General features: G+C 45.3%; 27 non-coding genes across 27 annotated transcripts; 21 read left to right on the forward strand and 6 right to left on the reverse strand.

The window, feature by feature from the left end:
* Nucleotides 1–821: 821 nt before the first annotated feature.
* On the reverse strand, nucleotides 822–985 carry LOC135033750 (U1 spliceosomal RNA). Its single transcript, XR_010229089.1, has one exon. It is a non-coding gene; the product is annotated as a U1 spliceosomal RNA (small nuclear RNA).
* A 674-nt stretch (nucleotides 986–1,659) lies between these two features.
* LOC135033859 (U1 spliceosomal RNA) lies at nucleotides 1,660–1,822 on the reverse strand. The gene has a single exon (XR_010229181.1). It is a non-coding gene; the product is annotated as a U1 spliceosomal RNA (small nuclear RNA).
* Nucleotides 1,823–1,974: 152 nt separating this feature from the next.
* LOC135033941 (U1 spliceosomal RNA) lies at nucleotides 1,975–2,138 on the reverse strand. The gene has a single exon (XR_010229257.1). It is a non-coding gene; the product is annotated as a U1 spliceosomal RNA (small nuclear RNA).
* Nucleotides 2,139–2,809: 671 nt separating this feature from the next.
* Nucleotides 2,810–2,972, reverse strand: LOC135033746 (U1 spliceosomal RNA). Its single transcript, XR_010229085.1, has one exon. It is a non-coding gene; the product is annotated as a U1 spliceosomal RNA (small nuclear RNA).
* Nucleotides 2,973–3,124: 152 nt separating this feature from the next.
* Nucleotides 3,125–3,288, reverse strand: LOC135033762 (U1 spliceosomal RNA). The gene has a single exon (XR_010229099.1). It is a non-coding gene; the product is annotated as a U1 spliceosomal RNA (small nuclear RNA).
* A 312-nt stretch (nucleotides 3,289–3,600) lies between these two features.
* On the reverse strand, nucleotides 3,601–3,716 carry LOC135033887 (U5 spliceosomal RNA). Its single transcript, XR_010229205.1, has one exon. It is a non-coding gene; the product is annotated as a U5 spliceosomal RNA (small nuclear RNA).
* Nucleotides 3,717–3,860: 144 nt separating this feature from the next.
* On the forward strand, nucleotides 3,861–4,024 carry LOC135033939 (U1 spliceosomal RNA). Its single transcript, XR_010229255.1, has one exon. It is a non-coding gene; the product is annotated as a U1 spliceosomal RNA (small nuclear RNA).
* Nucleotides 4,025–4,176: 152 nt separating this feature from the next.
* LOC135033827 (U1 spliceosomal RNA) lies at nucleotides 4,177–4,339 on the forward strand. Its single transcript, XR_010229157.1, has one exon. It is a non-coding gene; the product is annotated as a U1 spliceosomal RNA (small nuclear RNA).
* Nucleotides 4,340–5,010: 671 nt separating this feature from the next.
* Nucleotides 5,011–5,174, forward strand: LOC135033942 (U1 spliceosomal RNA). Its single transcript, XR_010229258.1, has one exon. It is a non-coding gene; the product is annotated as a U1 spliceosomal RNA (small nuclear RNA).
* Nucleotides 5,175–5,326: 152 nt separating this feature from the next.
* On the forward strand, nucleotides 5,327–5,489 carry LOC135033860 (U1 spliceosomal RNA). Its single transcript, XR_010229182.1, has one exon. It is a non-coding gene; the product is annotated as a U1 spliceosomal RNA (small nuclear RNA).
* Nucleotides 5,490–6,163: 674 nt separating this feature from the next.
* Nucleotides 6,164–6,327, forward strand: LOC135033773 (U1 spliceosomal RNA). Its single transcript, XR_010229112.1, has one exon. It is a non-coding gene; the product is annotated as a U1 spliceosomal RNA (small nuclear RNA).
* A 972-nt stretch (nucleotides 6,328–7,299) lies between these two features.
* On the forward strand, nucleotides 7,300–7,463 carry LOC135033717 (U1 spliceosomal RNA). Its single transcript, XR_010229057.1, has one exon. It is a non-coding gene; the product is annotated as a U1 spliceosomal RNA (small nuclear RNA).
* Nucleotides 7,464–7,615: 152 nt separating this feature from the next.
* LOC135033747 (U1 spliceosomal RNA) lies at nucleotides 7,616–7,778 on the forward strand. The gene has a single exon (XR_010229086.1). It is a non-coding gene; the product is annotated as a U1 spliceosomal RNA (small nuclear RNA).
* Nucleotides 7,779–8,449: 671 nt separating this feature from the next.
* Nucleotides 8,450–8,613, forward strand: LOC135033710 (U1 spliceosomal RNA). The gene has a single exon (XR_010229050.1). It is a non-coding gene; the product is annotated as a U1 spliceosomal RNA (small nuclear RNA).
* Nucleotides 8,614–8,765: 152 nt separating this feature from the next.
* Nucleotides 8,766–8,928, forward strand: LOC135033808 (U1 spliceosomal RNA). The gene has a single exon (XR_010229141.1). It is a non-coding gene; the product is annotated as a U1 spliceosomal RNA (small nuclear RNA).
* Nucleotides 8,929–9,602: 674 nt separating this feature from the next.
* LOC135033711 (U1 spliceosomal RNA) lies at nucleotides 9,603–9,766 on the forward strand. The gene has a single exon (XR_010229051.1). It is a non-coding gene; the product is annotated as a U1 spliceosomal RNA (small nuclear RNA).
* A 152-nt stretch (nucleotides 9,767–9,918) lies between these two features.
* Nucleotides 9,919–10,081, forward strand: LOC135033756 (U1 spliceosomal RNA). Its single transcript, XR_010229094.1, has one exon. It is a non-coding gene; the product is annotated as a U1 spliceosomal RNA (small nuclear RNA).
* Nucleotides 10,082–10,755: 674 nt separating this feature from the next.
* LOC135033734 (U1 spliceosomal RNA) lies at nucleotides 10,756–10,919 on the forward strand. Its single transcript, XR_010229073.1, has one exon. It is a non-coding gene; the product is annotated as a U1 spliceosomal RNA (small nuclear RNA).
* Nucleotides 10,920–11,071: 152 nt separating this feature from the next.
* LOC135033844 (U1 spliceosomal RNA) lies at nucleotides 11,072–11,234 on the forward strand. The gene has a single exon (XR_010229170.1). It is a non-coding gene; the product is annotated as a U1 spliceosomal RNA (small nuclear RNA).
* A 671-nt stretch (nucleotides 11,235–11,905) lies between these two features.
* On the forward strand, nucleotides 11,906–12,070 carry LOC135033804 (U1 spliceosomal RNA). Its single transcript, XR_010229137.1, has one exon. It is a non-coding gene; the product is annotated as a U1 spliceosomal RNA (small nuclear RNA).
* Nucleotides 12,071–12,219: 149 nt separating this feature from the next.
* LOC135033767 (U1 spliceosomal RNA) lies at nucleotides 12,220–12,382 on the forward strand. Its single transcript, XR_010229105.1, has one exon. It is a non-coding gene; the product is annotated as a U1 spliceosomal RNA (small nuclear RNA).
* A 674-nt stretch (nucleotides 12,383–13,056) lies between these two features.
* Nucleotides 13,057–13,220, forward strand: LOC135033712 (U1 spliceosomal RNA). Its single transcript, XR_010229052.1, has one exon. It is a non-coding gene; the product is annotated as a U1 spliceosomal RNA (small nuclear RNA).
* A 152-nt stretch (nucleotides 13,221–13,372) lies between these two features.
* LOC135033780 (U1 spliceosomal RNA) lies at nucleotides 13,373–13,535 on the forward strand. The gene has a single exon (XR_010229119.1). It is a non-coding gene; the product is annotated as a U1 spliceosomal RNA (small nuclear RNA).
* Nucleotides 13,536–14,209: 674 nt separating this feature from the next.
* Nucleotides 14,210–14,373, forward strand: LOC135033713 (U1 spliceosomal RNA). The gene has a single exon (XR_010229053.1). It is a non-coding gene; the product is annotated as a U1 spliceosomal RNA (small nuclear RNA).
* Nucleotides 14,374–14,525: 152 nt separating this feature from the next.
* On the forward strand, nucleotides 14,526–14,688 carry LOC135033757 (U1 spliceosomal RNA). Its single transcript, XR_010229095.1, has one exon. It is a non-coding gene; the product is annotated as a U1 spliceosomal RNA (small nuclear RNA).
* A 674-nt stretch (nucleotides 14,689–15,362) lies between these two features.
* On the forward strand, nucleotides 15,363–15,526 carry LOC135033732 (U1 spliceosomal RNA). The gene has a single exon (XR_010229071.1). It is a non-coding gene; the product is annotated as a U1 spliceosomal RNA (small nuclear RNA).
* A 152-nt stretch (nucleotides 15,527–15,678) lies between these two features.
* On the forward strand, nucleotides 15,679–15,841 carry LOC135033858 (U1 spliceosomal RNA). Its single transcript, XR_010229180.1, has one exon. It is a non-coding gene; the product is annotated as a U1 spliceosomal RNA (small nuclear RNA).
* The last annotated feature ends 11,097 nt before the right edge of the window (nucleotides 15,842–26,938 follow it).

Here is a 26,938-nt window from a genome sequence, read left to right on the forward strand (position 1 = left end):
CTGCCTAATACTGAAGCACCCCCAAACAACAAACCAAATGCATCAACTAGTGCAAGCATTCCTGGGGGAAGGCCTGCAGCAGATGGATTTGCATACGGTGATGTCATCCAAGCAGTGGGTCAAAGTTGGCTTCAACCCTCGTCTGCATATGAAAAGAGAAAAGGGGCGTGCAGGGCATGGCGGCCTTTTGCGGCGCTTGGATGACCCCTAGTTCGCATTAAACACCTCCACCCTCCTTCGGTGTGGGGCTCATGTTGGCTATGCCCCAGCCCCTGAAGCATTCAAGCTGATTTCTTGCAGCAGCTGGGCACTGTAACAGCTCCAGAGCTGCTCTGTACGGCAAGTAAAAGGGTGTGGGCCCTGCAGCACTACCTGTAGTTTGCATTGTGCATTGGAAGGCACAAAGTAAGCAGACAGGAGGAGAAGTCAGGATAGTGCACAAGGGTATAAAAGGGAGGGGCTCATGAAAAAAGAAGTGGAAACAGACAGCAAACTAGGCTGGAGAGAGACCTGAGACAAAGAGATCTGAATTATACGAGAGCCGACCAGGGGAAACACAAATTATGCAGTCAAGCTTCCCACATTTGGGGAAATCAGAGTGCAATGGGTGAGCCTTGCTCTGGGAGAAGCACCTTCATGATCATAGTATCTCACCTGGCAGGTAAGTAGGAGTTGGGCTAGAGCTGGGGAGGGTCGCTGCTCGGGCACCCCCCTGTCAAGTGAAAGAGATCCAACTGAGGCAGCACAAGGAAACTCTCGAAAGAAGAACAAGGCTAGAGGAAGATCTGAGACAAATAAATCTGACTTTTACCAGAGCTGACCAGAGGAAAGCACAAACACAGTCCCCCACTACCACAAATAATGCAGTCGAGTTTCCCACATTTGGGGAAATCACAGGGGTCAGCATACCCAGAATGCAATGAATGAACCTCACCCTGGGAGAACAATCTTCATGACCATGGTATCTCCTATGCAAAATAAGTATGATTTGGGATAGGGCTGGGGAGGGCCGCTGCTCAGGCACATCTCTGTCAAGTAAAGGAGATTCAACTGAGGCAGCACAAGGGAACTCTCATCTGGGGACAACAACTGCAGGGAGAACACATATTTTCAGATGAACATGGGAGGGCAGAAGGCTGCCTAATACTGAAGCACCCCCAAACAACAAACCAAATGCAACAACTAGTGCAAGCATTCCTGGGGGAAGGCCTGCAGCAGATGGATTTGCATACGGTGATGTCATCCAAGCAGTGGGTCAAAGTTGGCTTCAACCCTCGTCTGCATATGAAAAGAGAAAAGGGGCGTGCAGGGCATGGCGGCCTTTTGCGGTGCTTGGATGACCCCTAGTTCACATTAAACACCTCCACCCTCCTTCGGTGTGGGGCTCATGTTGGCTGTGCCCCAGCCCCTGAAGCATTCAAGCTGATTTCTTGCAGTAGCTGGGCACTGTAACAGCTCCAGAGCTGCTCTGTACGGCAAGTTAAAGGGTGTGGGCCCTACAGCACTACCTGTAGTTTGCATTGTGCATTGGAAGGCACAAAGTAAGCAGACAGGAGGAGAAGTCAGGATAGTGCACAAGGGTATAAAAGGGAGGGGCTCATGAAAAAAGAAGTGGAAACAGACAGCAAACTAGGCTGGAGAGAGACCTGAGACAAAGAGATCTGAATTATACGAGAGCCGACCAGGGGAAACACAAATTATGCAGTCAAGCTTCCCACATTTGGGGAAATCGCAGGGGCACCACACCCAGAGTGCAATGGGTGAGCCTTGCCCTGGGAGAAGATCCTTCATGATCATAGTATCTCACCTGGCAAGTAAGTAGGAGTTGGGCTAGAGCTGGGGAGGGTCGCTGCTCGGGCACCCCCCTGTCAAGTTAAAGAGATCCAACTGAGGCAGCACAAGGGAACTCTCGAAAGAAGAACAAGGCTAGAGGAAGATCTGAGACAAAGAAATCTGACTTTTACCAGAGCTGTCCAGAGGAAAGCACAAACACAGTCCCCCACTACCACAAATAATGCAGTCGAGTTTCCCACATTTGGGGAAATCACAGGGGTCAGCATACCCAGAATGCAATGAATGAACCTCACCCTGGGAGAACAATCTTCATGACCATGGTATCGCCTATGCAAAATAAGTATGATTTGGGATAGGGTTGGGGAGGGCCGCTGCTCAGGCACATCTCTGTCAAGTAAAGGAGATTCAACTGAGGCAGCACAAGGGAACTCTCATCTGGGGACAACAACTGCAGGGAGAACACATATTTTCAGATAAACATGGGAGGGCAGAAGGCTGCCTAATACTGAAGCACCCCCAAACAACAAACCAAATGCAACAACTAGTACAAGCATTCCTGGGGGAAGGCCTGCAGCAGATGGATTTGCATATAGTGATGTCATCCAAGCAGTGGGTCAAAGTTGGCTTCAACCCTCGTCTGCATATGAAAAGAGAAAAGGGGCGTGCAGGGCATGGCGGCCTTTTGCGGCGCTTGGATGACCCCTAGTTCGCATTAAACACCTCCACCCTCCTTCGGTGTGGGGCTCATGTTGGCTATGCCCCAGCCCCTGAAGCATTCAAGCTGATTTCTTGCAGCAGCTGGGCACTGTAACAGCTCCAGAGCTGCTCTGAACGGCAAGTAAAAGGGTGTGGGCCCTGCAGCACTACCTGTAGTTTGCATTGTGCATTGGAAGGCACAAAGTAAGCAGACGGGAGAAGTCAGGATAGTGCGCAAGGGCATAGAAGGGAGCGGCTCAAGAAAAGAGAAGTTGAAACAGACAGCAAACTAGGCTGGAGAGAGACCTGAGACAAAGAGATCTGAATTATACGAGAGCCGACCAGGGGAAACACAAATTATGCAGTCAAGTTTCCCACATTTGGGGAAATCGCAGGAGCAGCACACCCAGAGTGCAATGGGTGAGCCTTGCCCTGGGAGAAGCACCTACATGATCATAGTATCTCACCTGCCAGGTAAGTAGAAGTTGGGCTAGAGCTGGGGAGGGTCGCTGCTCGGGTACCCCCCTGTCAAGTGAAGGAGATTCAACTGAGGCAGCACAAGGGAACTCTCGAAAGAAGAACAAGGCTAGAGGAAGATCTGAGACAAATAAATCTGACTTTTACCAGAGCTGACCAGAGGAAAGCACAAACACAGTCCCCCACTACCACAAATAATGCAGTCGAGTTTCCCACATTTGGGGAAATCACAGGGGTCAGCATACCCAGAATGCAATGAATGAACCTCACCCTGGGAGAACAATCTTCATGACCATGGTATCTCCTATGCAAAATAAGTATGATTTGGGATAGGGCTGGGGAGGGCTAAAATATCAATCCCAGTTTTGGATTACTTTAATGAACAAAAAAAAAATGCCAGCAGTCCTCATTCAGATCAAAGTGAGCGCCCAATTTGAAAGAAAGCAGATTTCTCACCTGGCTTCTCCTTGCTATAAGCATGGTTTGTACTGTATTCCATGTGCTCCCAGATCTTTAAAGCAAGTAGCATGGTCAAGAAAGTTCTGTTTGAACATAAATAAACATTTACTGTCATTTCTATGCAAATGAGCTTACATTAAAGCACACTCATTCTATCTTTAAACCGGTAAAAGAAACCCCAAAAAGATGGGGCATGCAAAAATTGAGATAAAACTCGGTTTTGCTCCTCTCCACGGAAATCTTTAGTAAGAGGCGAAAGATTTGTTCGTTCTGAAGAGAAACCAGAGCATGACCAAGATTTTTATCTGAAAATATGTGTTCTCCCTGCAGTTGTTGTCCCCAGATGAGAGTTCCCTTGTGCTGCCTCAGTTGAATCTCCTTTACTTGACAGAGATGTGCCTGAGCAGCGGCCCTCCCCAGCCTTATCCCAAATCATACTTATTTTGCATAGGCGATACCATGGTCATGAAGATTGTTCTCCCAGGGTGAGGTTCATTCATTGCATTCTGGGTATGCTGACCCCTGTGATTTCCCCAAATGTGGGAAACTCGACTGCATTATTTGTGGTAGTGGGGGACTGTGTTTGTGCTTTCCTCTAGTCAGCTCTGGTAAAAGTCAGATTTATTTGTCTCAGATCTTCCTCTAGCCTTGTTCTTCTTTCGAGAGTTCCCTTGTGCTGCCTCAGTTGGATCTCTTTCACTTGACAGGGGGGTGCCCGAGTAGCGACCCTCCCCAGCTCTAGCCCAACTCCTACTTACCTGCCAGGTGAGATACTATGATCATGAAGGTGCTTCTCCCAGGGCAAGGCTCACCCATTGCACTCTGGGTGTGGTGCCCCTGCGATTTCCCCAAATGTGGGAAGCTTGACTGCATAATTTGTGTTTCCCCTGGTCGGCTCTCGTATAATTCAGATCTCTTTGTCTCAGGTCTCTCTCCAGCCTAGTTTGCTGTCTGTTTCAACTTCTCTTTTCTTGAGCCGCTCCCTTCTATGCCCTTGCGCACTATCCTGACTTCTCCCGTCTGCTTACTTTGTGCCTTCCAATGCACAATGCAAACTACAGGTAGTGCTGCAGGGCCCACACCCTTTTACTTGCTGTTCAGAGCAGCTCTGGAGCTGTTACAGTGCCCAGCTGCTGCAAGAAATCAGCTTGAATGCTTCAGGGGCTGGGGCATAGCCAACATGAGCCCCACACCGAAGGAGGGTGGAGGTGTTTAATGCGAACTAGGGGTCATCCAAGCGCCGCAAAAGGCCGCCATGCCCTGCACGCCCCTTTTCTCTTTTCATATGCAGACGAGGGTTGAAGCCAACTTTGACCCACTGCTTGGATGACATCACTATATGCAAATCCATCTGCTGCAGGCCTTCCCCCAGGAATGCTTGTACTAGTTGTTGCATTTGGTTTGTTGTTTGGGGGTGCTTCAGTATTAGGCAGCCTTCTGCCCTCCCATGTTTATCTGAAAATATGTGTTCTCCCTGCAGTTGTTGTCCCCAGATGAGAGTTCCCTTGTGCTGCCTCAGTTGAATCTCCTTTACTTGACAGAGATGTGCCTGAGCAGCGGCCCTCCCCAACCCTATCCCAAATCATACTTATTTTGCATAGGCGATACCATGGTCATGAAGATTGTTCTCCCAGGGTGAGGTTCATTCATTGCATTCTGGGTATGCTGACCCCTGTGATTTCCCCAAATGTGGGAAACTCGACTGCATTATTTGTGGTAGTGGGGGACTGTGTTTGTGCTTTCCTCTGGACAGCTCTGGTAAAAGTCAGATTTCTTTGTCTCAGATCTTCCTCTAGCCTTGTTCTTCTTTCGAGAGTTCCCTTGTGCTGCCTCAGTTGGATCTCTTTAACTTGACAGGGGGGTGCCCGAGCAGCGACCCTCCCCAGCTCTAGCCCAACTCCTACTTACTTGCCAGGTGAGATACTATGATCATGAAGGATCTTCTCCCAGGGCAAGGCTCACCCATTGCACTCTGGGTGTGGTGCCCCTGCGATTTCCCCAAATGTGGGAAGCTTGACTGCATAATTTGTGTTTCCCCTGGTCGGCTCTCGTATAATTCAGATCTCTTTGTCTCAGGTCTCTCTCCAGCCTAGTTTGCTGTCTGTTTCCACTTCTTTTTTCATGAGCCCCTCCCTTTTATACCCTTGTGCACTATCCTGACTTCTCCTCCTGTCTGCTTACTTTGTGCCTTCCAATGCACAATGCAAACTACAGGTAGTGCTGTAGGGCCCACACCCTTTAACTTGCCGTACAGAGCAGCTCTGGAGCTGTTACAGTGCCCAGCTACTGCAAGAAATCAGCTTGAATGCTTCAGGGGCTGGGGCACAGCCAACATGAGCCCCACACCGAAGGAGGGTGGAGGTGTTTAATGTGAACTAGGGGTCATCCAAGCACCGCAAAAGGCCGCCATGCCCTGCACGCCCCTTTTCTCTTTTCATATGCAGACGAGGGTTGAAGCCAACTTTGACCCACTGCTTGGATGACATCACCGTATGCAAATCCATCTGCTGCAGGCCTTCCCCCAGGAATGCTTGCACTAGTTGTTGCATTTGGTTTGTTGTTTGGGGGTGCTTCAGTATTAGGCAGCCTTCTGCCCTCCCATGTTCATCTGAAAATATGTGTTCTCCCTGCAGTTGTTGTCCCCAGATGAGAGTTCCCTTGTGCTGCCTCAGTTGAATCTCCTTTACTTGACAGAGATGTGCCTGAGCAGCGGCCCTCCCCAGCCCTATCCCAAATCATACTTATTTTGCATAGGAGATACCATGGTCATGAAGATTGTTCTCCCAGGGTGAGGTTCATTCATTGCATTCTGGGTATGCTGACCCCTGTGATTTCCCCAAATGTGGGAAACTCGACTGCATTATTTGTGGTAGTGGGGGACTGTGTTTGTGCTTTCCTCTGGTCAGCTCTGGTAAAAGTCAGATTTATTTGTCTCAGATCTTCCTCTAGCCTTGTTCTTCTTTCGAGAGTTCCCTTGTGCTGCCTCAGTTGGATCTCTTTAACTTGACAGGGGGGTGCCCGAGCAGCGACCCTCCCCAGCTCTAGCCCAACTCCTACTTACTTGCCAGGTGAGATACTATGATCATGAAGGATCTTCTCCCAGGGCAAGGCTCACCCATTGCACTCTGATTTCCCCAAATGTGGGAAGCTTGACTGCATAATTTGTGTTTCCCCTGGTCGGCTCTCGTATAATTCAGATCTCTTTGTCTCAGGTCTCTCTCCAGCCTAGTTTGCTGTCTGTTTCCACTTCTTTTTTCATGAGCCCCTCCCTTTTATACCCTTGTGCACTATCCTGACTTCTCCTCCTGTCTGCTTACTTTGTGCCTTCCAATGCACAATGCAAACTACAGGTAGTGCTGCAGGGCCCACACCCTTTTACTTGCCGTACAGAGCAGCTCTGGAGCTGTTACAGTGCCCAGCTGCTGCAAGAAATCAGCTTGAATGCTTCAGGGGCTGGGGCATAGCCAACATGAGCCCCACACCGAAGGAGGGTGGAGGTGTTTAATGCGAACTAGGGGTCATCCAAGCGCCGCAAAAGGCCGCCATGCCCTGCACGCCCCTTTTCTCTTTTCATATGCAGACGAGGGTTGAAGCCAACTTTGACCCACTGCTTGGATGACATCACCGTATGCAAATCCATCTGCTGCAGGCCTTCCCCCAGGAATGCTTGCACTAGTTGATGCATTTGGTTTGTTGTTTGGGGGTGCTTCAGTATTAGGCAGCCTTCTGCCCTCCCATGTTCATCTGAAAATATGTGTTCTCCCTGCAGTTGTTGTCCCCAGATGAGAGTTCCCTTGTGCTGCCTCAGTTGAATCTCCTTTACTTGACAGAGATGTGCCTGAGCAGCGGCCCTCCCCAGCCCTATCCCAAATCATACTTATTTTGCATAGGAGATACCATGGTCATGAAGATTGTTCTCCCACGGTGAGGTTCATTCATTGCATTCTGGGTATGCTGACCCCTGTGATTTCCCCTAATGTGGGAAACTCGACTGCTTTATTTGTGGTAGTGGGGGACTGTGTTTGTGCTTTCCTCTGGTCAGCTCTGGTAAAAGTCAGATTTCTTTGTCTCAGATCTTCCTTTAGCCTTGTTCTTCTTTCGAGAGTTCCCTTGTGCTGCCTCAGTTGGATCTCCTTCACTTGACAGGGGGGTACCCGAGCAGCGACCCTCCCCAGCTCTAGCCCAACTTCTACTTACCTGGCAGGTGAGATACTATGATCATGTAGGTGCTTCTCCCAGGGCAAGGCTCACCCATTGCACTCTGGGTGTGCTGCTCCTGCGATTTCCCCAAATGTGGGAAACTTGACTGCATAATTTGTGTTTCCCCTGGTCGGCTCTCGTATAATTCAGATCTCTTTGTCTCAGGTCTCTCTCCAGCCTAGTTTGCTGTCTGTTTCAACTTCTCTTTTCTTGAGCCGCTCCCTTCTATGCCCTTGCGCACTATCCTGACTTCTCCCGTCTGCTTACTTTGTGCCTTCCAATGCACAATGCAAACTACAGGTAGTGCTGCAGGGCCCACACCCTTTTACTTGCCGTTCAGAGCTGCTCTGGAGCTGTTACAGTGCCCAGCTGCTGCAATAAATCAGCTTGAATGCTTCAGGGGATGGGGCATAGCCAACATGAGCCCCACACCGAAGGAGGGTGGAGGTGTTTAATGCAAACTAGGGGTCAGCCAAGTGCTGCAAAAGGCCACCATGCCCTGCACGCCCCTTTTCTCTTTTCATATGCAGACGAGGGTTGAAGCCAACTTTGACCCACTGCTTGGATGACATCACCATATGCAAATCTATCTGCTGCAGGCCTTCCCCCAGGAATGCTTGCACTAGTTGTTGCATTTGGTTTGTTGTTTGGGGGTGCTTCAGTATTAGGCAGCCTTCTGCCCTCCCATGTTCATCTGAAAATATGTGTTCTCCCTGCAGTTGTTGTCCCCAGATGAGAGTTCCCTTGTGCTGCCTCAGTTGAATCTCCTTTACTTGACAGAGATGTGCCTGAGCAGCGGCCCTCCCCAGCCATATCCCAAATCATACTTATTTTGCATAGGAGATACCATTGTTATGAAGATTGTTCTCCCAGGGTGCGGTTCATTCATTGCACTCTGGGTATGCTGACCCCTGTGATTTCCCCAAATGTGGGAAACTCGACTGCATTATTTGTGGTAGTGGTGGACTGTGTTTGTGCTTTCCTCTGGTCAGCTCTGGTAAAAGTCAGATTTCTTTGTCTCAGATCTTCCTCTAGCCTTGTTCTTCTTTCGAGAGTTCCTTTGTGCTGCCTCAGTTGGATCTCCTTCACTTGACAGGGGGGTGCCCGAGCAACGACCCTCCCCAGCTCTAGCCCAACTCCTACTTACCTGCCAGGTGAGATACTATGATCATGAAGGTGCTTCTCCAAGGGCAAGGCTCACCCATTGCACTCTGGGTGTGCTGCTCCTGCGATTTCCCCAAATGTGGGAAACTTGACTGCATAATTTGTGTTTCCCCTGGTCAGGTCTCGTATAATTCAGATATCTTTGTCTCAGGTCTCTCTCCAGCCTAGTTTGCTGTCTGTTTCCACTTCTCTTTTCTTGAGCCGCTCCCTTCTATGCCCTTGCGCACTATCCTGACTTCTCCTCCTTTCTGCTTACTTTGTGCCTTCCAACGCACAATGCGAACTACAGGTAGTGCTGCAGGGCCCACACCCTTTTACTTGCCTTACAGAGCAGCTCTGGAGCTGTTACAGTGCCCAGCTGCTGCAAGAAATCAGCTTGAATGCTTCAGGGGCTGGGGCATAGCCAACATGAGCCCCACACCGAAGGAGGGTGGAGGTGTTTAATGCAAACTAGGGGTCAGCCAAGTGCCGCAAAAGGCCACCATGCCCTGCACGCCCCTTTTCTCTTTTCATATGCAGACGAGGGTTGAAGCCAACTTTGACCCACTGCTTGGATGACATCACCATATGCAAATCTATCTGCTGCAGGCCTTCCCCCAGGAATGCTTGCACTAGTTGTTGCATTTGGTTTGTTGTTTGGGGGTGCTTCAGTATTAGGCAGCCTTCTGCCCTCCCATGTTCATCTGAAAATATGTGTTCTCCCTGCAGTTGTTGTCCCCAGATGAGAGTTCCCTTGTGCTGCCTCAGTTGAATCTCCTTTACTTGACAGAGATGTGCCTGAGCAGCGGCCCTCCCCAGCCATATCCCAAATCATACTTATTTTGCATAGGAGATACCATTGTTATGAAGATTGTTCTCCCAGGGTGCGGTTCATTCATTGCACTCTGGGTATGCTGACCCCTGTGATTTCCCCAAATGTGGGAAACTCGACTGCATTATTTGTGGTAGTGGTGGACTGTGTTTGTGCTTTCCTCTGGTCAGCTCTGGTAAAAGTCAGATTTCTTTGTCTCAGATCTTCCTCTAGCCTTGTTCTTCTTTCGAGAGTTCCTTTGTGCTGCCTCAGTTGGATCTCCTTCACTTGACAGGGGGGTGCCCGAGCAGCGACCCTCCCCAGCTCTAGCCCAACTCCTACTTACCTGCCAGGTGAGATACTATGATCATGAAGGTGCTTCTCCCAGGGCAAGGCTCACCCATTGCACTCTGGGTGTGCTGCCCCTGCAATTTCCCCAAATGTGGGAAACTTGACTGCATAATTTGTGTTTCCCCTGGTCGGCTCTCGTATAATTCAGATCTCTTTGTCTCAGGTCTCTCTCCAGCCTAGTTTGCTGTCTGTTTCCACTTCTCTTTTCTTGAGCCCCTCCCTTCTATACCCTTGTGCACTATCCTGACTTCTCCTCCCGTCTGCTTACTTTGTGCCTTCCAATGCACAATGCAAACTACAGGTAGTGCTGCAGGGCCCACACCCTTTTACTTGCCTTACAGAGCAGCTCTGGAGCTGTTACAGTGCCCAGCTGCTGCAAGAAATCAGCTTGAATGCTTCATGGGATGGGGCATGGCCAACATGAGCCCCACACCAAAGGAGGGTGGGGGTGTTTAATGCGATCTAGGGGTCATCCAAGCAGCGCAAAAGGCCGCCATGCCCTGCACGCCCCTTTTCTCTTTTCATATGCAGATGAGGGTTGAAGCCAACTTTGACCCACTGCTTGGATAACATCACCATATGCAAATCCATCTGCTGCAGGCCTTCCCCCAGGAATGCTTGCACTAGTTGTTGCATTTGGTTTGTTGTTTGGGGGTGCTTCAGTATTAGGCAGCCTTCTGCCCTCCCATGTTCATCTGAAAATATGTGTTCTCCCTGCAGTTGTTGTCCCCAGATGAGAGTTCCCTTGTGCTGCCTCAGTTGAATTTCCTTTACTTGACAGAGATGTGCCTGAGCAGCGGCCCTCCCCAGCCCTATCCCAAATCATACTTATTTTGCATAGGAGACACCATGGTCATGAAGATTGTTCACCCAGGGTGAGGTTCATTCATTGCATTCTGGGTATGCTGACCCCTGTGATTTCCCCAAATGTGGGAAACTCGCCTGCATGATTTGTGGTAGTGGGGGACTGTGTTTGTGTTTTCCGCTGGTCAGCTCTGGTAAAAGTCAGATTTCTTTGTCTCAGATCTTCCTCTAGCCTTGTTCTTCTTTCGAGAGTTCCATTGTGCTGCCTCAGTTGGATCTCCTTCACTTGACAGGGGGGTGCCCGAGCAGCGACCCTCCCCAGCTCTAGCCCAACTCCTATTTACCTGCCAGGTGAGATACTATGATCTTGAAGGTGCTTCTCCCAGGGCAAGGCTCACCCATTGCACTCTGGCTGTGCTGCCCCTGCGATTTCCCCAAATGTGGGAAACTTGACTGCATAATTTGTGTTTCCCCTGGTCGGCTCTCGTATAATTCAGATCTCTTTGTCTCAGGTCTCTCTCCAGCCTAGTTTGCTGTCTGTTTCCACTTCTCTTTTCTTGAGCCGCTCCCTTCTATGCCCTTGCGCACTATCCTGACTTCTCCCGTCTGCTTACTTTGTGCCTTCCAACGCACAATGCGAACTACAGGTAGTGCTGCAGGGCCCACACCCTTTTATTTGCCTTACAGAGCAGCTCTGGAGCTGTTACAGTGCCCAGCTGCTGCAAGAAATCAGCTTGAATGCTTCAGGGGCTGGGGCATAGTCAACATGAGCCCCACACCGAAGGAGGGTGGAGGTGTTTAATGCGAACTAGGGGTCATCCAAGCACCGCAAAAGGCCGCCATGCCCTGCACGCCCCTTTTCTCTTTTCATATGCAGATGAGGGTTGAAGCCAACTTTGACCCACTGCTTGGATGACATCACCGTATGCAAATCCGTCTTCTGCAGAACTTCCCCCAGGAATGCTTGCACTAGTTGTTGCATTTGGTTTGTTGTTTGGGGGTGCTTCAGTATTAGGCAGCCTTCTGCCCTCCCATGTTCATCTGAAAATATGTGTTCTCCCTGCAGTTGTTGTCCCCAGATGAGAGTTCCCTTGTGCTGCCTCAGTTGAATCTCCTTTACTTGACAGAGATGTGCATGAGCAGCGGCCCTCCCCAGCCCTATCCCAAATCATACTTATTTTGCATAGGAGATACCATGGTCATGAAGATTACTCTCCCAGGGTGAGGTTCATTCATTGCATTCTGGGTATGCTGACCCCTGTGATTTCCCCAAATGTGGGAAACGTGACTGCTTTATTTGTTGGTAGTGGGGGACTGTGTTTGTGTTTTCCTCTGATCTCTGGTAAAAGTCAGATTTCTTTGTTTCAGATCTTCCTCTAGCCTTGTTCTTCTTTCGAGAGTTTCCTTGTGCTGCCTCAGTTGGATCTCCTTCACTTGACAGGGGGGTGCCCGAGCAGCGACCCTCCCCAGCTCTAGCCCAACTCCTACTTACCTGCCAGGTGAGATACTATGATCATGAAGGTGCTTCTCCCAGGGCAAGGCTCACCCATTGCACTCTGGGTGTGCTGCCCCTGCGATTTCCCCAAATGTGGGAAACTTGACTGCATAATTTGTGTTTCCCCTGGTCAGGTCTCGTATAATTCAGATCTCTTTGTCTCAGGTCTCTCTCCAGCCTAGTTTGCTGTCTGTTTCCACTTCTCTTTTCTTGAGCCGCTCCCTTCTATGCCCTTGCGCACTATCCTGACTTCTCCTCCTTTCTGCTTACTTTGTGCCTTCCAACGCACAATGCGAACTACAGGTAGTGCTGCAGGGCCCACACCCTTTTACTTGCCTTACAGAGCAGCTCTGGAGCTGTTACAGTGCCCAGCTGCTGCAAGAAATCAGCTTGAATGCTTCAGGGGCTGGGGCATAGCCAACATGAGCCCCACACCGAAGGAGGGTGGAGGTGTTTAATGCAAACTAGGGGTCAGCCAAGTGCTGCAAAAGGCCACCATGCCCTGCACGCCCCTTTTCTCTTTTCATATGCAGACGAGGGTTGAAGCCAACTTTGACCCACTGCTTGGATGACATCACCATATGCAAATCTATCTGCTGCAGGCCTTCCCCCAGGAATGCTTGCACTAGTTGTTGCATTTGGTTTGTTGTTTGGGGGTGCTTCAGTATTAGGCAGCCTTCTGCCCTCCCATGTTCATCTGAAAATATGTGTTCTCCCTGCAGTTGTTGTCCCCAGATGAGAGTTCCCTTGTGCTGCCTCAGTTGAATCTCCTTTACTTGACAGAGATGTGCCTGAGCAGCGGCCCTCCCCAGCCATATCCCAAATCATACTTATTTTGCATAGGAGATACCATTGTTATGAAGATTGTTCTCCCAGGGTGCGGTTCATTCATTGCACTCTGGGTATGCTGACCCCTGTGATTTCCCCAAATGTGGGAAACTCGACTGCATTATTTGTGGTAGTGGTGGACTGTGTTTGTGCTTTCCTCTGGTCAGCTCTGGTAAAAGTCAGATTTCTTTGTCTCAGATCTTCCTCTAGCCTTGTTCTTCTTTAGAGAGTTCCTTTGTGCTGCCTCAGTTGGATCTCCTTCACTTGACAGGGGGGTGCCCGAGCAGCGACCCTCCCCAGCTCTAGCCCAACTCATACTTACCTGCCAGGTGAGATACTATGATCATGAAGGTGCTTCTCCAAGGGCAAGGCTCACCCATTGCACTCTGGGTGTGCTGCTCCTGCGATTTCCCCAAATGTGGGAAACTTGACTGCATAATTTGTGTTTCCCCTGGTCAGGTCTCGTATAATTCAGATATCTTTGTCTCAGGTCTCTCTCCAGCCTAGTTTGCTGTCTGTTTCCACTTCTCTTTTCTTGAGCCGCTCCCTTCTATGCCCTTGCGCACTATCCTGACTTCTCCTCCTTTCTGCTTACTTTGTGCCTTCCAACGCACAATGCGAACTACAGGTAGTGCTGCAGGGCCCACACCCTTTTACTTGCCTTACAGAGCAGCTCTGGAGCTGTTACAGTGCCCAGCTGCTGCAAGAAATCAGCTTGAATGCTTCAGGGGCTGGGGCATAGCCAACATGAGCCCCACACCGAAGGAGGGTGGAGGTGTTTAATGCAAACTAGGGGTCAGCCAAGTGCCGCAAAAGGCCACCATGCCCTGCACGCCCCTTTTCTCTTTTCATATGCAGACGAGGGTTGAAGCCAACTTTGACCCACTGCTTGGATGACATCACCATATGCAAATCTATCTGCTGCAGGCCTTCCCCCAGGAATGCTTGCACTAGTTGTTGCATTTGGTTTGTTGTTTGGGGGTGCTTCAGTATTAGGCAGCCTTCTGCCCTCCCATGTTCATCTGAAAATATGTGTTCTCCCTGCAGTTGTTGTCCCCAGATGAGAGTTCCCTTGTGCTGCCTCAGTTGAATCTCCTTTACTTGACAGAGATGTGCCTGAGCAGCGGCCCTCCCCAGCCATATCCCAAATCATACTTATTTTGCATAGGAGATACCATTGTTATGAAGATTGTTCTCCCAGGGTGCGGTTCATTCATTGCACTCTGGGTATGCTGACCCCTGTGATTTCCCCAAATGTGGGAAACTCGACTGCATTATTTGTGGTAGTGGTGGACTGTGTTTGTGCTTTCCTCTGGTCAGCTCTGGTAAAAGTCAGATTTCTTTGTCTCAGATCTTCCTCTAGCCTTGTTCTTCTTTCGAGAGTTCCTTTGTGCTGCCTCAGTTGGATCTCCTTCACTTGACAGGGGGGTGCCCGAGCAGCGACCCTCCCCAGCTCTAGCCCAACTCCTACTTACCTGCCAGGTGAGATACTATGATCATGAAGGTGCTTCTCCCAGGGCAAGGCTCACCCATTGCACTCTGGGTGTGCTGCCCCTGCAATTTCCCCAAATGTGGGAAACTTGACTGCATAATTTGTGTTTCCCCTGGTCGGCTCTCGTATAATTCAGATCTCTTTGTCTCAGGTCTCTCTCCAGCCTAGTTTGCTGTCTGTTTCCACTTCTCTTTTCTTGAGCCCCTCCCTTCTATACCCTTGTGCACTATCCTGACTTCTCCTCCCGTCTGCTTACTTTGTGCCTTCCAATGCACAATGCAAACTACAGGTAGTGCTGCAGGGCCCACACCCTTTTACTTGCCTTACAGAGCAGCTCTGGAGCTGTTACAGTGCCCAGCTGCTGCAAGAAATCAGCTTGAATGCTTCATGGGATGGGGCATGGCCAACATGAGCCCCACACCAAAGGAGGGTGGGGGTGTTTAATGCGATCTAGGGGTCATCCAAGCAGCGCAAAAGGCCGCCATGCCCTGCACGCCCCTTTTCTCTTTTCATATGCAGATGAGGGTTGAAGCCAACTTTGACCCACTGCTTGGATAACATCACCATATGCAAATCCATCTGCTGCAGGCCTTCCCCCAGGAATGCTTGCACTAGTTGTTGCATTTGGTTTGTTGTTTGGGGGTGCTTCAGTATTAGGCAGCCTTCTGCCCTCCCATGTTCATCTGAAAATATGTGTTCTCCCTGCAGTTGTTGTCCCCAGATGAGAGTTCCCTTGTGCTGCCTCAGTTGAATTTCCTTTACTTGACAGAGATGTGCCTGAGCAGCGGCCCTCCCCAGCCCTATCCCAAATCATACTTATTTTGCATAGGAGACACCATGGTCATGAAGATTGTTCACCCAGGGTGAGGTTCATTCATTGCATTCTGGGTATGCTGACCCCTGTGATTTCCCCAAATGTGGGAAACTCGCCTGCATTATTTGTGGTAGTGGGGGACTGTGTTTGTGTTTTCCGCTGGTCAGCTCTGGTAAAAGTCAGATTTCTTTGTCTCAGATCTTCCTCTAGCCTTGTTCTTCTTTCGAGAGTTCCATTGTGCTGCCTCAGTTGGATCTCCTTCACTTGACAGGGGGGTGCCCGAGCAGCGACCCTCCCCAGCTCTAGCCCAACTCCTATTTACCTGCCAGGTGAGATACTATGATCTTGAAGGTGCTTCTCCAAGGGCAAGGCTCACCCATTGCACTCTGGCTGTGCTGCCCCTGCGATTTCCCCAAATGTGGGAAACTTGACTGCATAATTTGTGTTTCCCCTGGTCGGCTCTCGTATAATTCAGATCTCTTTGTCTCAGGTCTCTCTCCAGCCTAGTTTGCTGTCTGTTTCCACTTCTCTTTTCTTGAGCCGCTCCCTTCTATGCCCTTGCGCACTATCCTGACTTCTCCCGTCTGCTTACTTTGTGCCTTCCAACGCACAATGCGAACTACAGGTAGTGCTGCAGGGCCCACACCCTTTTATTTGCCTTACAGAGCAGCTCTGGAGCTGTTACAGTGCCCAGCTGCTGCAAGAAATCAGCTTGAATGCTTCAGGGGCTGGGGCATAGTCAACATGAGCCCCACACCGAAGGAGGGTGGAGGTGTTTAATGCGAACTAGGGGTCATCCAAGCGCCGCAAAATGCCGCCATGCCCTGCATAACCCTTTTCTCTTTTCATATGCAGATGAGGGTTCCAGCCAACTTTGGCCCACTGCTTGGATGACATCACCGTATGCAAATTCGTCTCCTGCAGACCTTCCCCCAGGAATGCTTGTACTAGTTATTGCATATGGTTTGATATTTGATGGTGCTTCAGTATTAGGCAGCCTTCCGCCCTCCCATGTTCATCTGAAAAGATGTGGTCTCCCTGCAGTTGTTGTCCCCAGACGAGAGTTCCCTTGTGCTTCCTCAGTTGAATCTCCTTAACTTGACGGGGGAGGGGCTGCCCGAGCAGCCACCCTCCCCAGCCCTATCCCAACTCATACTTATTTTGCATATGAGATCTCTATATCATGAAGATTGTTCTCACAGGGTGAGGTTCATCCATTATATTTTAAAATAGGAAGGTTCAAATTACATATTTGAATTGCATCTATGTGCTGGATTCAAATGTCCCCCCCCCCTTCCTTTCTCAATTGTGCCCATCAGCAGCTATTCTAAGGTTGCTGCCAATGGGTGTGACACATTAATTTCTTCTGTGGGGTACACTGGACTCCACAAGGATTCACATTGGGGTGTAGAGTAGGATCTTGATCTGAGGCACCAACCGGCTCAAAGCTTTTGACTGTTCCCAAGATGCTCAGCGCATTCTCCTCTATAACCCCGCTTCCATGAACAGGGAGCTCAGTTTGTAGTTGTTGCCTTCAGTAGCAGGCCACTTAACAGGGGCCTGCCTCAAGCAGCCTATTCTTAGCTATTAATTTTGACAAGAAAAAAAGAACTTTTTTTATGAGAATCTACAAGGGCTGCAGCAGGCTAGGTCTAATAGACATCTTTACTGCAGCTTCATCACTCCCAGCGGCACTGTATACTCCCGTGCCCTGGTTGCTGGGTCACTGCAGCGGAGGCTCCGGTTTCTTCCTAAGGTCAGTCACACACAATGTAACACCCCGGTATAACAAGTGTGTAAACTATGTGGAACAGGTCAGGGATACCTTGATGGACTATTCCTCCTTCAGCAGCAGCTCTTCTCTATTCCTGGCAGAGAGGCAAGGTTTCCCCAGACACAAAGAAAGGCAGGCAGGGCTTTGTATGAAAGAATAAATGGTTTACCACATAACTCAGAAAAGGAACTGATTACAGTAGGGAAGGGAAAGATTTGATTCAAGCAACTTAAACACAGACACCATATACACTTTAAGTCATTACACAAATGGTAATATAACTAAATCTGAGATTAATACTATGTTGCTTAGTAATAGAAATCAACTTATGCAGACAATATTTAAGTCCAAGATAACATTGGTGTCACTGCAGGGAGTCTCTATGTGCACGTTGGGGCCCGGTTATGTTGTTACATAGTTATATGCAGCTATTGTCTCCTTTAGCTGTGAACAAAATATTGTAGCTCTGTGTAGTAAAGATGATTGTTTAAAACAAACTGGAGCTGCTTCCCATGTAAATCGCTGCATAGGTATAGTAAATATAGGATAATGTCCTTTGCAGTGGAGTAGGTTTCAGTATAAATATGGATTTATCTCACCCAGTCAATAGATGTTTCTGAGGCAGTTTCCCCTCAGATGTAGGCCAGTCAGCATTGGTATAAAGGCTTTATACTCTCCTGTCTCTGACACTTGCTGTGCACTCTCTTGGCTGAGAGTGTCATGGCGTTCTTACTTGTTAATTGCTGCACTTCCACTGCTGTATTTTGCACTACTGCTTACTCTCTCATGCAATTTTCAGCTTATTTGTCTCCCCTCTCTCAGCTGCTCATCTCTGCGTAATGGCGTCGCCAGCTCTTTCCTCACCATGGCTCCAACTGACTTCTCAAACTGCTGTTCAATTTTCTTTTAAATAAACTTTATTTAAAATGGCACAGGCAACTACACTGTTGTCAAAAATGTCCTTGTTGTTATGGGATATCACACGTGCCCCCCCCCAAAACATGCGTGTCCTCACGCATTTTGGTTTTATCCCTATATAAACTTCTCACTATATCCAGTCACATTCATTAGTGAACACAGATTATGTCTGAAACATTAACATTTATCAACATTTTTAACATCAGTATCTGATAGGTATAATTCCTTTTGTGCTATTGTACATTAACACATGCTCCTGGAGCAATCGGTTGAAATCTGGACAGTATATGGTCTTGAAAAGTTTGTCTAGGAAACCTCAACCCCCCTGCCATGGATGAGTATTGAACTCTTTCTAAACTGTCTTTGGGACATGCTGTACAAAACTGCAGCTGACTATGGTGGTTTTCTGTTTTGCAAGCCCTAGTCTTCTTGCCTCCTTGTCGGTGACAAACCACCTTAGTCTGCTGTAAATACATTTTATGAGCCTCTTCCATTCCATCTTGGGATTCAGTATCACAGCTGGTTTGGGACAATGGATTCTGGAGAGAAAGAGTCAGCAAGGTTCTTCTTACAGAACAGGTTGGACAGTTTCGGCACCATCTCTTGATGTCTTCCCTCATTTCAACCCAAAAGAACTTTTTCCAGATGCTTGTTTCCATCCTTTTGCACCCAGGGTGACCTGACTTGTAATGAGTATTAGGATCCACACTACATCGAACCAACTGTCCTTTCTCTTCAAACAGCCTTTCTCGCTGTCTCAACAACTTCAGGAGTTCTGGCGAGGATTCTTGCCTTTGTCGCTTGGTCAGGTATTTCCCAATCTTCAGTAAGGCTTTGAGGTGTCTTATCATCTGACTTTTATCTTGCAGGTGGTCAAAACTGGTTCCTTGAATAGGTTGCTCACAGTTTCTAGAACTGGATGCTATATTATTCATGCCTAACATTGAAGCATTCTTTCGGATAATCTGGACACTGGAGATGGGCATTTCTATCATTATTTGGCTGGCCTTATTTTTTTCATGTTCCTCTCTTACAGATAATTCTGTTATCATTCTTCCCTTTTGTTTGGCTATCCCAGGTTGAAGGCCTTGTTTCTCCTGGAGCTTGTCAGTTTGAAACTCTCCTTGGAGTGCTGCTACGAGCTCCTCACAGCAGTTCCGCAACACATTCATGCCCACTATCACTGGAGGCAATCCATCATCTTGGGCAGTGGTGATGATGAAGCCTTGCTGTGGTAGCACTGTTCGTCCGATTTGAATTTCAGCTTCCCAGTATCCTTTGCAAGGGATGCAGTGCCCATTGCTTGCAATCGGGTTTATCAATGTGGAAGTTGACGGAAACATCTGTTCCTCAGTCCAATGCTGCTCAAACTGTGTTGCTTGTATTGTGGTCACTTGTGATCCAGTGTCTAAGAGAGCGGGCATTGAGACTCCATTGATGCAAACTTGAACCACCGGGCATTGGCTAACATAACGGGTTAACCACATGAATTTGGAGTTTAAATGATCTGGCTGCTCAAATTCTCTCTTAATTTGTCCGCTTCCTTCACAGCTTTGAAAAATGGGTCGCCTTTGGGAGGCAAAGTGGTTGGAAAAAAGTGTCTCCCTGTTTCTATGTAGGTCCCATTGGGAACTGTTCAGTGGTCTCCTCTCCTGGCACCATTCCATTTCTTCATGGAGCAGTGCCTGCTGTCTCTTCAGAATCTGCAGGTCTCTGCGCATCTCTGTCACACCACGTGTCAGTTCAGCCAGCAGACTTCGTAACTCACTAGAAGAGTCAAATATGCATGTCTTTGAACATGGCACTGTCACTCCTTTTACTGTAGGTGGGTAAGTAGCTCCTTTAAAACTTGACTCCTGGGCATCAGAATTCTCTTGATACCGTGGCATCTCTGGAATAGACTCTTGTGGAACAGCCCCTGAAGTAAGACTGGAGCCTAGAACTTTAATCGCAGCCTCTTTAAAATCCAGGAATGTGCTTCCAGGCTTCTGCAATCTCAATAGTCGCAGCTGAGTTTTTACAAATTCGCCCCTTGCAACTTCAGTGAACTGGTCCAATAACATTTTCTCTTTGTCATGCACTTCCTCAGGGTCTGCTTGCTGAACATCTCTGAGTGCTTCCTGAAAGCTGAGGGCATAGCCCCGTAGTGACTCTCCTGGTTGTTGCTTTCGAGCAAAGAAGTGCATTTTAAGTTCTGACACTGTCCTTGTGTCAAATGTGGTAGCAAGCCTGTTGAGGATCTGGTCCACAGTCTTCTTCTCTTCAGTAGGCCAGGAAGTAACCTCTCTAAGTGCAAGCCCTTTCAACTGTCCCATCAAGATCTCCAACTTTTGCTGCTCTTTCAGCGGGTACAGACGAAACAAAGACTGCAGTAGTATCCTCATCAGTTTATTTTTGTCAATTACCATTTTAATAATCGGGTAAAGAAAATTAAGTGGATTTTTGAAAGAAAACAATACTGTCAATATACTATTAAAACAAATTAAAATGGTAAAAGTTATTGTACTTTAAGTAAAAATAAAAGAGCAAAAATATCAATCCCAGTTTTGGATTACTTTAATTAACAAAAAAAAATGCATATAGCAGAGGATAGTTTCAATCTGCCTACCTCTGGGCTATGGACCCAGCATGCTTCCATTACAGTACTCTGCTGCACATGTAATTGCAAGAGATCCTGAAGCACTCACTCATCATGGGAAAGTACCAATGTGTTTCTTCATTGGTTGATGGAAGAAACATCTTACAAAAACTCTCCAGATTATTGACTATTTAAAGTTTTTCTTGGAAACGTTCTAGATGAATGCTTATCAGCCTTTGTCAGTATGTACTTTTGCAAAGTGTCGCTGTGGCGCAATCAGTTAGTGTGTAAGGCTATTAACCAAAAGGTTGGTGGTTCAATCCCACCCAGGGACGTAATTGACCTTGTTATCAGATTTTGGTGATCTTTAAGTAGACAAGTCAAAATTTCAAAAACCCCTCTTATGGTGTAGGGTACCTGGCCTTCTCTGATGTAATCAGAGTTAGATTTGATTCAGTGATTTTATAAAAACAGCTAGGAAGCACAATTTAGCAGTGGTTTGCAGAGAAAAAGAAATATGCTGGCAAAAAAATCCAATTGAGTGATTAAACAGCTCTTCATTTTCTGGCTTTACTTTTATGCTAACAAATTTGTTCTCTGAAAAGTGTCCACAAAGCCAAATATCTGATTAACATCTTTGTAGGGATGGTTTTTCACCTATTACTAAATTAAACTTGCTTCATTGGAAAGGCAGCAAGATGCATCCTCATTTCAATATCTACGGAAATAATACAGGTTGACACCATGAAACATTAACGCCACTGCATCTTTGCTGTTTTCTCATGTGGAAGTCTGTTTAATGTGAAAACAAGGTGATATCTAATTAGCACACAGGTAAGGAATTAAGAAAATCTTTATTTAAGGGTGAAGATGTTTCTCACAAAATCGTTGCCCCAATGCATCATTGAAATCCAAGCTGGAAAGATGATTTTAATATATTACTTGAACATTTTATATTGCTCTTCTGGTGATAATGTAGTTTGTTTTTGTCAATTACCATTTTAATAATCGGGTAAAGAAAATTAAGTGGATTTTTGAAAGAAAACAATATTGTCAATATACTATTAAAACAAATTAAAATGGTAAAAGTTATTGTACTTTAAGTAAAAATAAAAGAGCAAAAATATCAATCCCAGTTTTGGATTACTTTAATTAACAAAAAAAAATGCATATAGCAGAGGATAGTTTCAATCTGCCTACCTCTGGGTTATGGACCCAGCATGCTTCCATTACAGTACTCTGCTGCACATGTAAGTGCAAGAGATCCTGAAGCACTCACTCATCATGGGAAAGTACCAATGTGTTTCTTCATTGGTTGATGGAAGAAACATCTTACAAAAACTCTCCACATTATTGACTTTTTAAAATGTTTCTAGGAATCGTTCTAGATGAATGCTTATTAGCCTTTGTCAGTATGGACTTTTGCAAAGTGTTGCTGTGGTGCAATCAGTTACTGTGTAAGGCTATTAACCAAAAGGTTGGTGGTTCAATCCCACCCAGGGACGTAATTGACCTCGTTATCAGATTTTGGTGATCTTTATGTAGACAAGTCAAAATTTCGAAAACCCCTGTTATGGTGTAGGGTACCTGGCCTTCTCTGATGTAATCAGAGTTAGATTTGATTCAGTGATTTTATAAAAACAGCTAGGAAGCACAATTTAGCAGTGGGTTGCAGAGAAAAAGAAATATGCTGGCAAAAAAATCCAATTGAGTGATTAAATAGCTCTTCATTTTCTGGCTTTATTTTTATGCTAACAAATTTGTTCTCTGAAAAGTGTCCACAAAGCCAAGTATCTGATTAACATCTTTGTAGGGATGGTTTTTCACCTATTACTAAATTAAACTTGCTTCATTGGAAAGGCAACAAGATGCATCCTCATTTCAATATCTACTGAAATAATACAGGTTGACACCAGGAAACATTAACGCCACTGCATCCTTGCTGCTTTCTCATGTGGAAGTCTGTTTAATGTGAAAACAAGGTGATATCTAATTAGCACACAGGTAAGGAATTAAGAAAATCTTTATTTAAGGGTGAAGATGTTTCTCACAAAATCGTTGCCCCAATGCATCATTTAAATTCAAGCTGGAAAGATGATTTTAATATATCATTTGTACATTTTGTATTGCTCTTCTGGTGACAATGTAGTTTGTTTTTGTCAATTACCATTTTAATAATCGGGTAAAGAAAATTAATTGGATTTTTGAAAGAAAACAATACTGTCAATATACTATTAAAACAAATTAAAATGGTAAAAGTTATTGTACTTTAAGTAAAAATAAAAGAGCAAAAATATCAATCCCTGTTTTGGATTACTTTAATTAACAAAAAAAAATGCATATAGCAGAGGATAGTTTCAATCTGCCTACCTCTGGGTTATGGACCCAGCATGCTTCCATTACAGTACTCTGCTGCACATGTAAGTGCAAGAGATCCTGAAGCACTCACTCATCATGGGAAAGTACCAATGTGTTTCTTCATTGGTTGATGGAAGAAACATCTTACAAAAACTCTCCACATTATTGACTTTTTAAAATGTTTCTAGGAATCGTTCTAGATGAATGCTTATTAGCCTTTGTCAGTATGGACTTTTGCAAAGTGTTGCTGTGGCGCAATCAGTTACTGTGTAAGGCTATTAACCAAAAGGTTGGTGGTTCAATCCCACCCAGGGATGTAATTGACCTTGTTATCAGATTTTGGTGATCTTTATGTAGACAAGTCAAAATTTCAAACCCCCTCTTATGGTGTAGGGTACCTGGCCTTCTCTGATGTAATCAGAGTTAGATTTGATTCAGTGATTTTATAAAAACAGCTAGGAAGCACAATTTAGCAGTGGGTTGCTGAGAAAAAGAAATATGCTGGCAAAAAAATCCAATTGAGTGATTAAACAGCTCTTCATTTTCTGGCTTTATTTTTATGCTAACAAATTTGTTCTCTGAAAAGTGTCCACAAAGCCAAGTTTCTGATTAACACATTTGTAGGGATGGTTTTTCACCTATTACTAAATTAAACTTGCTTCATTGGAAAGGCAGCAAGATGCATCCTCATTTGAATATCTACTGAAATAATACAGGTTGACACCAGGAAACATTAACGCCACTGCATCCTTGCTGCTTTCTCATGTGGAAGTCTGTTTAATGTGAAAACAAGGTGATATCTAATTAGCACACAGGTAAGGAATTAAGAAAATCTTTATTTAAGGGTGAAGATGTTTCTCACAAAATCGTTGCCCCAATGCATCATTGAAATTCAAGCTGGAAAGATGATTTTAATATATCACTTGTACATTTTGTATTGCTCTTCTGGTGACAATGTAGTTTGTTTTTGTCAATTACCATTTTAATAATCGGGTAAAGAAAATTAAGTGGATTTTTGAAAGAAAACAATACTGTCAATATACTATTAAAACAAATGAAAATGGTAAAAGTTATTGTACTTTAAGTAAAAATAAAAGAGCAAAAATATCAATCCCAGTTTTGGATTACTTTAATTAACAAAAAAAAAACGCATATAGCAGAGGATAGTTTCAATCTGCCTACATCTGGGCTATGGACCCAGCATGCTTCCATTACAGTACTCTGCTGCACATGTAATTGCAAGAGATCCTGAAGTACTCACTCATCATGGGAAAGTACCAATGTGTTTCTTCATTGGTTGATGGAAGAAACATCTTACAAAAACTCTCCAGATTATTGACTATTTAAAGTTTTTCTAGGAAACGTTCTAGATGAATGCTTATTAGCCTTTGTCAGTATGTACTTTTGCAAAGTGTCGCTGTGGCGCAATCAGTTAGTGTGTACGACTATTAACCAAAAGGTTGGTGGTTCAATCCCACCCAGGGATGTAATTGACCTTGTTATCAGATTTTGGTGATCTTTAAGTAGACAAGTCAAAATTTCAAAAACCCCTGTTATGGTGTAGGGTACCTGGCCTTCTCTGATGTAATCAGAGTTAGATTTGATTCAGTGATTTTATAAAAACAGCTAGGAAGCACAATTTAGCAGCGGTTTGCAGAGAAAAAGAAATATGCTGGCAAAAAAATCCAATTGAGTGATTAAACAGCTCTTCATTTTCTGGCTTTATTTTTATGCTAACAAATTTGTTCTCTGAAAAGTGTCCACAAAGCCAAGTATCTGATTAACATCTTTGTAGGGATGGTTTTTCACCTATTGCTAAATTAAACTTGCTTTATTGGAAAGGCAGCAAGATGCATCCTCATTTCAATATCTACTGAAATAATACAGGTTGACACCAGGAAACATTAACGCCACTGCATCCTTGCTGCTTTCTCATGTGGAAGTCTGTTTAATGTGAAAACAAGGTGATATCTAATTAGCACACAGGTAAGGAATTAAGAAAATCTTTATTTAAGGGTGAAGATGTTTCTCACAAAATCGTTGCCCCAATGCATCATTGAAATTCAAGCTGGAAAGATGATTTTAATATATCACTTGTAAATTTTGTATTGCTCTTCTGGTGACAATGTAGTTTGTTTTTGTCAATTACCATTTTAATAATAGGGTAAAGAAAATTAAGTGGATTTTTGAAAGAAAACAATACTGTCAATATACTATTAAAACAAATTAAAATGGTAAAAGTTATTGTACTTTAAGTAAAAATAAAAGAGCAAAAATATCAATCCCAGTTTTGGATTACTTTAATTAACAAAAAAAAAAATGCATATAGCAGAGGATAGTTTCAATCTGCCTACCTCTGGGTTAAGGGGCCCAGCATGCTTCCATTGCAGTACTCTGCTGCACATGTAAGTGCAAGAGATTCTGAAGCACTCACTCATCATGGGAAAGTACCAATGTGTTTCTTCATTGGTTGATGGAAGAAACATCTTACAAAAACTCTCCAGATTATTGACTTTTTAAAGTTTTCTAGGAAACGTTCTAGATGAATGCTTATTAGCCTTTGTCAGTATGTACTTTTACAAAGTGTCTCTGTGGTGCAATCGGTTAGTGTGTTTGGTTATTAACCAAAGGGTTGGTGGTTCAATCCCACCCAGGGATGTTATTGACCTTGTCATCAGATTTTGGTGATCTTTAAGTAGACAAGTCAAAATTTCAAACCCCCTCTTATGGTGTAGGGTACCTGGCCTACTCTGATGTAATCAGAGTTAGATTTGATTAAGTGATTTTATAAAAAAACAGCTAGGAAGCACAATTTAGCAGTGGTTTGCAGAGAAAATGAAATATGCTGGCAGAAAAATCCAATTGAGTGATTAAACAGCTCTTCATTTTCTGGCTTTATTTTTATGCTAACTAATTTATTCTCTGAAAAGTGTCCACAAAGCCAAGTATCGGATTAACATCTTTGTAGGGATGGTTTTTCACCTATTACTAAATTAAACTTGCTTCATTGGAAAGGCAGCAAGATGCATCCTCATTTCAATATCTACTGAAATAATACAGGTTGACACCAGGAAACATTAACGCCACTGCATCCTTGCTGCTTTCTCATGTGGAAGTCTGTTTAATGTGAAAAAAAGGTGATATCTAATTAGCACACAGGTAAGGAATTAAGAAAATCTTTATTTAAGGGTGAAGATGTTTCTCACAAAATCGTTGCCCCAATGCATCATTTAAATTCAAGCTGGAAAGATGATTTTAATATATCATTTGTACATTTTGTATTGCTCTTCTGGTGACAATGTAGTTTGTTTTTGTCAATTACCATTTTAATAATCGGGTAAAGAAAATTAATTGGATTTTTGAAAGAAAACAATACTGTCAATATACTATTAAAACAAATTAAAATGGTAAAAGTTATTGTACTTTAAGTAAAAATAAAAGAGCAAAAATATCAATCCCTGTTTTGGATTACTTTAATTAACAAAAAAAAATGCATATAGCAGAGGATAGTTTCAATCTGCCTACCTCTGGGTTATGGACCCAGCATGCTTCCATTACAGTACTCTGCTGCACATGTAAGTGCAAGAGATCCTGAAGCACTCACTCATCATGGGAAAGTACCAATGTGTTTCTTCATTGGTTGATGGAAGAAACATCTTACAAAAACTCTCCACATTATTGACTTTTTAAAATGTTTCTAGGAATCGTTCTAGATGAATGCTTATTAGCCTTTGTCAGTATGGACTTTTGCAAAGTGTTGCTGTGGCGCAATCAGTTACTGTGTAAGGCTATTAACCAAAAGGTTGGTGGTTCAATCCCACCCAGGGATGTAATTGACCTTGTTATCAGATTTTGGTGATCTTTATGTAGACAAGTCAAAATTTCAAACCCCCTCTTATGGTGTAGGGTACCTGGCCTTCTCTGATGTAATCAGAGTTAGATTTGA

This window comes from Pseudophryne corroboree, unplaced genomic scaffold (assembly GCF_028390025.1).
Source record: "Pseudophryne corroboree isolate aPseCor3 unplaced genomic scaffold, aPseCor3.hap2 scaffold_576, whole genome shotgun sequence".
Taxonomy (NCBI): Eukaryota; Metazoa; Chordata; class Amphibia; order Anura; family Myobatrachidae; genus Pseudophryne; species Pseudophryne corroboree.